Raw genomic sequence first — 12,424 nt, 5'->3', positions numbered from 1 at the left:
TCTGTGAGTCAGAAGCACCAGACTGTCCTTGCAAAGTTGGAATTGCCCCACTTTATAGAAACAGCCTTTGAGCTCAGATGCATTGTAGGCTACTCTGCAGGTTCAGGAAAAAGAGCTTGTAACACTCCAAAGAGAAAGGAAAACTTGAAATCGCAAATAGCAGGACAACTAATATTTTATACAAACCTAATTAGAACATAAACCTGTGAAACATTTCTTTATTTTCTTATGAGTATCACATAATATTACTACTGCAATACAGTGCAATATTTGAATGAATACAAATTCTGGTTTTGTTTTGTAAAATGCCTTATTTAATCAAAACTGAATTGTCATTATTGTATTTTGGTATGTCTCTTATACAGTATATATGAGCATGTATATAAATGCCGATTCATTTGTGAAAACCAAATATGTTGCCTAGAGCACTTTGCACTTATACTTTCACTTGTTAACTGCAGAAAGTCTTGTTTCACTTTAGCAGACAGACAATTCTTATAAATCAGGGTTATTTATGTCAGATAGAGCACTGTGTACTTCTACTTTCACTTGTTAACTGCAGAGTCTTGTTTCACTTTAGCAGACAGACAATTCTTATAAATCAGGGTTATTTATGTCAGATAGAGCACTGTGTACTTTTACTTTCACTTGTTAACTGCAGAAAGTCTTGTTTCAGAAAAACAAGTTTCTTTAATAATTACCCGAGGAGACATGAAATACATAAAGCACATAACCAGTTTAATGAGTTTGAAGGGCTATTTTGGGTTGCTTGGAAGATTTTATGGTCTGTTTTGATTTTATTTGGGGTGCAGCATATTTAAGTATGCTAGAATAGGGTAACCATACGTGCCATTTTTCCCGGACGCGTCCTGGCCAGGATTTGTTTTGGCTTTGTTTTCCTGTTTTCATGCTTGCTGAAGGTAATGATCGAAAAGTAGTTTGACCAATAACATGCAAGCATTGTACATAATGGACCAATCATGGCGTGTAAGAAGGTGGGATATACGGTCAAATCGATGCAATTACGCGTACAGATTAGGTGTGTTCGACTTAAAAGCAGCGCGGCTCAGACCGATCAGTGTTTGACGTCAAAGTACCTCGAGAGCGTTTCGAAAGCATAACTGTCTGTATGGTACTTTGATGTCATACACCGATCGGTCTGCACACACAAACAAAGCCAAAACCTAGATATTTTAGGCAATATAGAAATCCTGGCCAGGACGCGTCCTGGGAAAATGGCACTTATGGTCACCCTATGTTAGAACTAATTATGAATGACAATTCATTTCTCGGTTCAGATCACACAGACTTACAAAAACAGCCTCCATTTACAGGAAACACTTTCATTTGCAATGGGCATGTTTGTTCATTATAATGAGAGGGAGGAGTAAATGTATCTTTTTTTAGACTGATATACAGTATATATATATACATGCACATCCTCTCCTCATCAGTGAGCAGCACATCACGGTCAGAAAACTGGTCAGAGAGTAACAGAAACATATAACCAAATCATCATCAAGTAAGTTTTCTTATTCATCCTTATTAAAGTGCTTAAAACTCCGTGTGTATATATTTTATATTTTCATAAAACTAAAGCTGGCATTATTATCATCACTTGCTTAAAATGTTATTGTGAATTGCAATATATAGATTGTTAATGAAGCTATTTCTAGTGGTTATATTCATTAATAGTGATGCAAATTTTATAATAAAGTTCTGAAGAAAACAAAAATCACTGTGTGAAATACTGTTCATGCCCATTTGTGTTTAACACTTTAAAGGCTTCTTGACTGTTTATGACTGATATGATTAAATATGCAGTCCTCTTTCTTAATATCAAAAGTAAAACAAACATATAAAATTTTTTGTTAAATTAAATGCAGTCATTACAATTACATGCTTAAAATTAACCTGAGAAGCATTCAAAATGCATTCACAATTAAATGTATTTATAATGGTTGTAATATTAGATTTAAAATAAGGTTATCATTAACTTAAACTAAAACTATAAAACATTTTAGACAATTCAAAATGTTACTTTAAAATACACACTGTAAAAAATGTGTATTTGTACAAAAAAATCTGGTATAATTTAAAAAAAATTCACATTTTTATTAGAAGTCTGAAGACCTAGATTCAGCTGTTCAGGTGTGTTTAATAAGTTTATATAATCCACACTCAGAGTGTTAAAGGAACACTCCACTTTTTTTGAAAATAGGCTCATTTTCCAACTCCCCTAGAGTTAAACAGTTGAGTTTTACCGTTTTGGAATCCATTCAGCCGATCGCCGGGTCTGGCGGTAGCACTTTTTGCTGTAGCTTAGCATAGATCATTGAATCTGATTAGACCGTTATCATTTCTCGCTCAAAAATGACCAAATAGTTTCTATATTTTTCTTATTTAAAACTTGACTCTTCTGTAGTTACATCGTGTACTAAGACCGACGGAAAATGAAAAGCTGCGATTTTCTAGGCCAACATGGCTAGGAACTATACTCTCATTCCGGCGTAATAAATCACATAGAAACTCTTTGGTCATTTTTAAACGAGAAATGATAACGGTCTAATCAGATTCAATTATCTATGCTAAGCTAAAAGTGCTACCGCCAGACCCGGAGATCGGCTGAATGGATTCCAAAAACGGTAAAACTCAACTGTTTAACTCTAGGGGAGTTGGAAAATTAGAATATTTTCAAAAAAAGTGGAGTGTTCCTTTAAAGTAACACTGAAGCAGTGTTAAGAGTTAATGAGATATTTAAAGGGTTAGTTCAGCCAAAAATGAAAATTAGCCCATAAATTACCCACCCTCAAGTCATCCTAGGTGTATATGACTTTCTTCTTTCAGACGAATCCAGTCCGAGTTATATTAAAAATGGTCTTTGATCTTCCAAGCTGTTTAATGGCACTCGGCGGGTGTTGCATGCTTCATTCCAAAAGAAGTTAAATAAAAAACACCCATCCATTAAAAAAAAAGTGTCTCTCACGGCTCCGGGGGGTTTGTAAGAAAAATATCCATATTCAAAACGTAATAATCACTTTAATGTAGCTTGCACCAACAGTTGTACACGGAAGCATCTCCGGGCGGATGACGTATGGGGTCAGCTCAGTCTCAGACATAGTCTCAGAAGAATGGTTGCAGGAATCAAATTTTTCATGGTATCTTCTTCAGATTTGAAATAGAAACTCATGAGACATGTGACTTTCAACCCATTACTTTTCTGGATTGCTCCAGGACTGATTTCATGTATTTTTATAGGAAATTAAAAAAAATTCAGTGTGGTACAATTTTTTTCAAGGCACTTCAGTGTCTATAACTTTTTATCTTTTTGAGCATTATCAACTCTGGATGACGGATAGTAAAGCCCAACGGGTCTTCTTTCCAAATAAAAATTGTGTGTGTAGCACACTGAAGTCAGGAACTGTTACCATTTTAAGTTAGGTAGGGCATTTTCAGCTGTGAGTCCCATAATGGGGGAGTCTGTCCTCACTGCAGCCTGCAGCACGATGACGTAGCTGGATTATATCCACTACGTAGTGGATATTTTACACGCATGCGCTGTAGTAGATCTCTAATAAATTCATATTTTTTTTATTTACATTTTATCATTTTGCAGACGCTTTTATCCACAGCGACTCAGTCTAACGACTTGGTCTAAGTTAAGTCTAACGCAGTACATGTAGAAATGGTTTTTGACCTACATTACATATCTACACAATGACCTACATTAGCCAACGACTTGGTCTAAGTTAAGTCTAACGCAGTACATGTAGAAATGGTTTTTGACCTACATTACATATCTACACAATGACTTACATTAGCCTACATTACAATGTAAAAACTTTAATGTCGAAATTCATCCGCGATGTTTTCGTCTATACCAGCAACATCAAAGCTTTATTTATTTATTTATTGAATAGCCTGCATTTCATATGTTATCGCCAGGATGCACATCAGTGCTGTATCCATTATTATAAGGATACAACGTCTAAGTGAAGTCTAACGCAGTACATGTAGGGTTTTTGACCTACATTACATATCTACACGATTACATTACATTACAATGTAAACAATTTAATGTCTAAATTCAAAGTTTTATTTATTTATTTATTTATTTTTGAATAGCCTGCATTTCATATGTTATCGCCAGGATGCACATCAGTGCTGTATCCATTATTATAAGGATACAACAAGCAGTAACATGATTGATATGCAGACGTTGCCCTGTAAATAGCTAATTAGGCTATTATACATCACTCTATCAGAGTTAGCCTAAATGTCTTTTTGATTGTATCCGTCATGTTTATTTAAATTTAATTGGGGATATTAGATTAATGCCGATCCATTTTGTTTATTTCGATTTGATATTATTCTAATATAGCTATTACAAACATTTTCAACAATAATAAAATAATAATAAAAAACAACCATTAAATTAATATTAAGACTTTACCTCGCTAATAACGCCTCAGGTCAAAGAAATGTTTTATTAGTTGCTTTTCATACTATCGTCTGATACAACACTCAAAAAAGTCTCCCGAGAGAGAGAGAGAGAGTTCTCATAACTGGAATGGATGGTCTATCTCCAGGGATTTCACTTGCATATAACACACAAAAAAAGAAATGGTCATCTTTGTGTTAATATGCCTTGTCCCCGACCGTGTGTGTATTTATTTGCTGGACATGGGATTAACTGTAAAAACCCGGTATAACCCGGGATAACAGGTCTATTGGCTATACAGAACCCCGACTGACAGGATTGTTTTCCTTCTTTTTATTTTTATATGGTATAAAAATTATGTCCGCATATTTTAGTAGGCCTATAACTTTTATACTCTGTCATTTATAGCACAGAGAGTGAGAACGAAAAATTATATTTGATTCATGAACGAATTATTGACAGAACTATCTAACTATCTTGACTAGACTATCAGAGGAAAAAATAAAGACAATAGTTACACCCCATTTTTTTCATAAAGAACAAACAAAATTGTAATTAGTAGTTTTATTTCTAAAACGAATCAAACTAATAAAAAATAAACATAGCTTACATACCAAACTCTTTCATTCAAAACTATGCCATCGTTGCTTAAATAAAGTTTGAATACACTACTACCATATTGTCCCGAATATAAGACGATATTTTTTTCTTGGAAATACATCTACAAAAATTAAAATAGGAAAAATATGCAATATGAAAATAATTGAAGACAAAATGTGTTTTACTGAGAAAAAACAAGATTTGGTTTTTAAAATGCCTTTTTCCAAAAGGTACATCTGGAAAAAGGGGGGTCGTCTTATAATCATGGTCGTCTTATATTTGGGCCAATACGGTAGTTTAAAATCACAGTATAATATAATTAGTGTAAGCCTATGAAACACACCTATATCTCGTAATTACAGTTTAATTTACATTAAATACTAGCTTCAATGACAACCTAATCCAATACTGCGCATGCTCGTCTGATCCAGCTACGTCATCGTGCTACAGGCTGCAACAAGGACCTCTTGTAATGGGGGGTGCAGGTTAACAGGTTAAATAAAACATCAACATCTAACCTCTGTTAATTCTTTAAGAGTTTTGGGGTTACCATTGTTCTAAAAAGTAGAATCTGTGTTTAGGATGAGGAGAGCAATTAACATTGATGATATTCTGCATGTTGCTTCATTTAAATAGCAGTAACTGTGTAGTTGCCAATGTAGTGATATTAGTTTGTTTAGTTTGTGCTATTGTTAATGGTTAACTGTAAGAGATTAAATTAAGCGTGTTATTGTAGTTTATGGTTAACTGCCTTTTTCCTGTTGCAGTCTTCAGTTGATGGTCTTTGACTGTTATATCCATTAATAGAAAATGTTGGTAACCAGTGCTGCTACGTATTTCACTTTTTTTTCTAAAGTGAATAAAATATTTTTAAAAAGTTTTATTTCAGTTTGTTGCTATTTTTCCAAGTATCTATTTTTTATTTTGTTTAACTTGAAATACTAAATTGTTAAAAATTTTAGCTGAAATATTTTTTTAATAAAATTAAAATTGAAAAATTAAACTAAATCAAAATAGTAATCGTTATAATAGTATATAAATGATACTAAAATAAAAAAATATATAAAAAAAAGATTAATGCTGAACAATACTGTTCAAGCTTATTAGTCTTTAACACATTGTCAGGGTGGACGAGCTCTGATCTATTTACTGCCTGTCATTAATGTGTTGTTCACAGTGGAAGATCTAAGGATTGTTCTTCTGGGTAAAACTGGATCAGGAAAAAGTTCAACAGGAAACACTATACTGGGCAGAGATGTGAGATTTGAAGTGGGTTATTTATCAGAGTCTACAACTAAAAGGTGTGAGATACACACAGTAGAAGGCATAAACATCTCTGTGATTGACACACCTGGATTGTTTCACACAACCATGACTAAAGAAGATGTGAAGGCTGAGATAGAGAAGAGTTTGAGAATGTCTGCTCCTGGTCCTCATGTGTTTCTGATGGTGATCAAACTCGGGAGATTCACTAAAGAAGAGAAAAACACAGTGAAATGGATTCAGGAAAACTTTGGAGAAGAAGCAAAAAAAATCACAATGGTTTTATTTACTGGAGTTGATAAATTAGGAAAAACTATAGAAGAATTTCTGCAGGAAAATCCCAAAATGAAAGAACTACTGGATGAGTGTGAGACAGAATATCAGGCGTTCAGTAATGTGGAGAAGAATAATCAAACTCAAGTCACTGAACTGCTGGAGAAAATAAAAACAATAGTGAAGAAGAATGAAGGACAATACTACACTGAAGAGATGTACCAGGAGACTCAGAGGAAGATCACAGAAGAGGAAGAAAAGAGAAAGAGACAAGAGACAGTCAGTCAGAATAGCCAGGAAATAGAAGACAACAAACAGCCAACTCTGATGCCATACTCAGGAAGGGAAGACATAAGCATAATGACCATCTTGGGAGGAGGAGTGGGATTGGCGATAGGAATAATAATGAGTTATTGTGTTTACTCTTGTGGAAGGCAAAGACAATTACTGTAGGCCTTGAATGATTATGGACATGCTAAGTGCCACTGAATATGCATGACTCTGAGACATTCTGATTAATCACAGCTTTACTTAGCTCTGTTAACTGCAATCACCATGGTATAAAATTATACTACATTCATATTATTAATAATTCATTAATGTAACAGATAAAATAAAAATAAAAAGTTTAGCACATTATGTTTTACTGTGTGTTTGTTTTGCTGCTGCACAAGGTTATTTATTGATCTGCATTAAATCAGCGTACATTTGATTGTAATTATTTAACCCCAGTAAGGTTTTTGATTTATCCATGATGAAGTCTAATTAGTTGCTCAGTTATAATCTAAGAATGGCAGCTATGGTATTCCCAACTACAACACAAAACTTTAAACCCATTACTTGATGCCACAATGTCTTCCAATTAATCAGACTTTTCAAAATAGTTCAAATTAAATGTTTGCTCGTAGGAGGTTCACAGAAATAAATCTTGTAAATTATTCGACTATTTTTTGACTAATTAACTAATGAAGCTTTGTTGTAAATGCCTGTTTCACAGTTGCTTGGAAGGAATTTTACTTTTTTAATTTCTTGTCAATGCAAGTTGACCAGAAATAATATTCATGAATGCATGTGATAATACATTTAACAACTGTCTATGTAATGCATTCCAAAGTAGCTCTTAATTTGCTTCAAAAATGTAGTTTCACTTAAATCAGTGTAAAAATACTCAGTCATTATGCCATTCATTCATTTGAAATATATCTTCTTTTTTTCACCATGTACCAGGACTCGACACACAAAGTCAGGCAATAGAAAGCATATTAAAAGCAAAAATATTGTTGATAAAACTGGTAAGTGTACTTTTATATAGTTTTTTATGCTTTTTGACTGTACATCCAGTATTTTTGTTGATATGAAATCTTGGTTGTCTTATAGTTTCTTCTGAGGGTGATCACCATTGCAATGGGTAAGTGGTAAAAAGAAATTGCTTGTTCTCTTATGTACTTTATCTATTGTTTAACTGTCAACTCTATGCACTATTATATCTTAGCCCATTTGTATTAACTATGTTGGCTTGACAAAGCTTGCTCAGTGTTTATATAATCCATAATCAAGAGTATTAAAGAAACGGAGTGTCTATTTACACTAAGTGCAAATAGCCCGCCTTGTTGGGTGAGGCTATTTACACTAACTCCACCCACCACCATCTGATTCGGCGAGTCAACACTACAAAAGACAATCAACTATCATCAGCTCCAGTGGTGCAGATGGTAAAACCTGTGTTGAACTCCTTTGACGCGATCGACTACTTTGGTTCGAATCCGAATCCGTTCAAACTTTTTTCTCCCTTTTCAAATTTCAAATCACATCAGAAAATCATTTATTTTCAATGAAAATGAAGGAAATAATCAAAAAGTTGAAAATAACGTATCGGGTAGGGTTAGGGTAGGTGTAGGGAGGGCTTTATTGTCCCAATAAGGTGGCATTTACATTTAAATTTACACAATAAGTTATTATTGCATACTGTTATATAATGTACTACAATACTGAGGTGCAGATATTGCCACTATTTGCAATAAGTCTATTTTAACAGCTATTTTAACAGTGTAAATAGAATCTATAGCTATTTGCACTTAGTGTAAATAGCATATCACTAAAAAATGCTGCTATTTGCACTTAGTGTAAATAGCATCTATCGCTAAGAAAATATGCTATTTTCACTTAGTGTAAATAGCCCCTATCGCTTTTAAAGAAAAGCCTTCTACACACTTCACGATTTTAGCAATCCTATAAGATCATTGCTAATCACACTGTGCGATATGGATCTAATAAACTTGGGTACGACATGCATGTAGACTGTACGATAATGACACCTATTGACTAGGCTATGATGCACGTTACTATAGAAGAATAAATTCGACATCATGCGCTAGTGGTAAACAAAAAGAGCATAACGAATCACTTTGGCAGCTACAGATTTTATGTGTGCTGGAAAAAAAAGTGGAAGCGGCGAAAGAGGAATGGATAAGAGCTTGAGGTAATCGGTTCTGTTTCAGCACCATGTTGCATTGATTTCATGTCGCATTTTTATTGACTGGTCAGTAAATGTGGGTTGTAGCAGTAAACACTGTGCGATGATCATGCTGAATTTCTGACACAGTCAGAAAATGATCATAGGCTTTATTTGGTCGCAAGGCCGTGACAACGGCCGTCTTTGAACCCCTTTCACACAGGACCACCGATTAGGAGCCACAATCACAGAAATCTCCACGATTGTTTCACGATGCCAGTCTTTTGTCTGGGACAGCCGAAAATCGTCCAGTGTGTTTCGGGCTTAACACTGAATAAGAGTTAAAGTTAAGGCAGTGGCTATTTGCACTAAATGTAAATAGCAATTACATGCTATTTACACTAAGTGAAAATAGCATATTTTTTTAGCGATAGATGCTATTTACACTAAGTGCAAATAGCAGCATTGTTAGTGATATGCTATTTACACTAAGTGCAAATAGCTATAGATTCTATTCACACTATGTTAAAATAGCAGGATTTTCTGCTATTTATTCTCTTATTGCAAATAGTGGCAATTATCTGCACCTCAGGGGTAGTACGAGATGCCGTAACCACCACCACAGCTGTTAAATAACTATACATTATTCACAATTTATTTGGTCATCTTTATTTTCTACAAATACAAAAGCAACAGTTATTCTTTTTTCTTTCGGATTTTAAAATTCTTCTACTTGACCATGTCCTCTTCATCTGTCAGTGGTGCTGGTGCAGGTTCTCCCCCCATTTTACGAGTCTCTGCCTTCTTGCTGTTGGCTGAATAGAGGTCAAATGTTTATTTCATTACCCTAATTAAGAAATGTATGTTGGATTAGAGAACATTTAATTATGTAAAAAGAGCATTAGACTATGTGGAAAAAGCCACTGCACATTGAAATAGACACTGAATGATAGTTATTGAATATGTCAAATGTTTATAAAGTCATGTAGCCTACACCCATGAACCATTTACACTTGAAGCTTTACCTGACTGAATTATGTTTTTAATTTGTAATAATGTTAAATTTTTTTTTCTGCTGCCACGGTTTTTTTCTTTTCTAACGCATCTGGGTGTAAGTTAATTCAACCCAGAGTATGTTCCTGGTTAACACACAAGACATTCTCAACAGAGCAACGAATCGTCGAGTCACTATGGAAACGGACGCTAACAAAACATGCGCCATACTGCTTCTTTCTTGTTCTGTTCAAAGGCCATTTACATGCTTAGTGCACATTGCCACCTAACTGGTGGTAGTGCAATCTTTTTTTTTGTTATCTTTAATCCTGGAGAATAAGAATTATATTGTTTGTTTGATGCTAATTATATAAGTCATGTATGTGGTTCCAAAAACGCGTCCGGGAGTAAGTTAATTCAACACAGAGTATGTTCCTGATTAAGACTCAAGACATTCTCAACAGAGCGACGAATCGACAAGGCTAAGAAAAATCGCACCATGCTGTTTCTTTCTTCTTCTTTTGTTCATTTACATGCTTAGTGCATATCGCCACCTAATTGATGAATGTGCAATAATTTTTCTTTTTTTCTGTTTACTCTTTAATCCTGGAGAATAAGAATTATATTGTTTGTTTGATGCTAATTATATAAGTCATGTCAGATATGTATTTTTATTATAAAAATACATTATAGAAAATGCCGATCCATGATGTGAGATGATATTAAAGTATAATAAACATATGTAATAAATAAAATAAATATCATCTTGTCATAGTGTTTTATCATTAACATATTAACTATTATTATATTTATAATAAAATAAATATAATAACATATCAGAATAATATAATATTACCTTATTTTACTTATATTAGTGCGTTATAATTTATATACCATACAACTAATATATATATATATTTTTATTTTTATTTTAGGGGTGTAACGATACACGTATTTGTATTGAACCGTTCGGTACGAGGCTTTCGGTATGAGTTTGCGTTACACAAGCCACGGTTAAGACAGCTGACTCCACAGTGATGTGACCCGGTCTCTCTCTCTCTCTTTCTGACACACACACACACACACACGATGCTCAAAACTCCGCATTACCTCCTCTCCTAGGTTCACGAAACGGTTGTCCATAAAATGCATTGCTGTTCTGTTGTAAGTAATCTTAAAGATTCCTAAATGCATCTACTTCCGGAAGGCCAAATAAAGTGTTTTTGCTTTCGCCCAGAAACACAGTGTCTCCCTGACATGGCTGCATCAACACTAACTGCGGTTACTGAAACAACGCCTTCTTTCTTTGCGTGCACATTTGGGCGGCATTATGCAAATATTTCCACATAGTGAGGTAGATATGTGGGGGTGTGTTAGAACGAGCCGTTTTAGGGGGGCGTGGCAGAGTCTTAACTTTGATAAAGAATATCTCTTTGGTTTTGAGACTTTAGTCTTTGCAACTTCAGGGATCTTATCTATGCACAATCAGCTTGTAACACTCCAAAGAGAAAAGAAAACTTGAAATCGCATCATATGACCCCTTTAAAGTGTGTGTTGCTGTGCTCAACAAGGCAGCCCAAACGACGTAACGGACAACGTGTTGTCTGCCCAGTGGAGTAACGTTAGTGGACGGGCACGCAGGGCACATGCTGCAAAAGGCCCCGCAATAACCTTTGGTTTTGAGACTTTAGTCTTTGCAACTTCAGGGATCTTATCTATGCACAATCAGCTTGTAACACTCCAAAGAGAAAAGAAAACTTGAAATCGCATCATATGACCCCTTTAAAGTGTGTGTTGCTGTGCTCAACAAGGCAGCCCAAACGACGTAACGGACAACGTGTTGTCTGCCCAGTGGAGTAACGTTAGTGGACGGGCACGCAGGGCACATGCTGCAAAAGGCCCCGCAATAACCTCCCCTTGCTGGGTTGCGTCGAAAGACGATGATCTTGTATCAACGATAGCCAAAGATATTGTCAAAACATCATGTTTGGCAATATTAAGAAGATTTGGCATTTCCAATTAACGTAGGCTTGTTACGTTCTTATTTTATTAGGCCTGTTATTATTATGAAGTTACTTTTATTGAATTAAAATTACAATTATTTTGCCCTGCAATAATTACCGCGTCACGATTCACTTGGAGAAAGGAGCGAGGAGACACAGAAGAGTACTTCCATAGAGTTTAATTCCATCAACAAAGAGATACGAACACAGGAACTGAGGAATGACATTTAAGTACCGACAAACACTAACTGAAAGGACTGGGGCTTTTAAACAGGATAACGAGGGACTAAGGAGACACACCTAGAATCAAATTAATAATCAACATGAGGACGAACACTGGGTCACAGGGAGAAAACACACACACACACAAACACACACACACACACCATGGAACAGACA

At 34.9% G+C, this 12,424-nt stretch overlaps 2 long non-coding RNA genes across 2 annotated transcripts in view; one reads left to right on the top strand and one right to left on the bottom strand.

Moving 5' to 3' along the window:
- The window catches only part of LOC107668093 (uncharacterized), a 13,490-nt gene extending 3,412 nt beyond the window's left edge, over positions 1-10,078 (top strand). The window contains exons 2-3 of the long non-coding RNA XR_001631851.1: positions 6,312-6,314; positions 10,019-10,078. This is a non-coding gene — a long non-coding RNA (uncharacterized LOC107668093). The remainder of the gene's footprint in view (positions 1-6,311; positions 6,315-10,018) is intronic.
- A 1,735-nt stretch (positions 10,079-11,813) lies between these two features.
- LOC107668091 (uncharacterized) overlaps positions 11,814-12,424 on the bottom strand; it is an 8,594-nt gene continuing 7,983 nt past the window's right edge. Inside the window, exon 3 of the long non-coding RNA XR_001631850.1 lies at positions 11,814-11,824. This is a non-coding gene — a long non-coding RNA (uncharacterized LOC107668091). The remainder of the gene's footprint in view (positions 11,825-12,424) is intronic.

This window comes from Sinocyclocheilus anshuiensis, unplaced genomic scaffold (genome assembly GCF_001515605.1).
Source record: "Sinocyclocheilus anshuiensis isolate Anshui unplaced genomic scaffold, SAMN03320099.WGS_v1.1 scaffold1030, whole genome shotgun sequence".
Classification (NCBI taxonomy): Eukaryota; Metazoa; Chordata; class Actinopteri; order Cypriniformes; family Cyprinidae; genus Sinocyclocheilus; species Sinocyclocheilus anshuiensis.
Note: the sequence above shows the minus strand (reverse complement) of the source record. Positions and strands in the feature narration are given on the sequence as shown.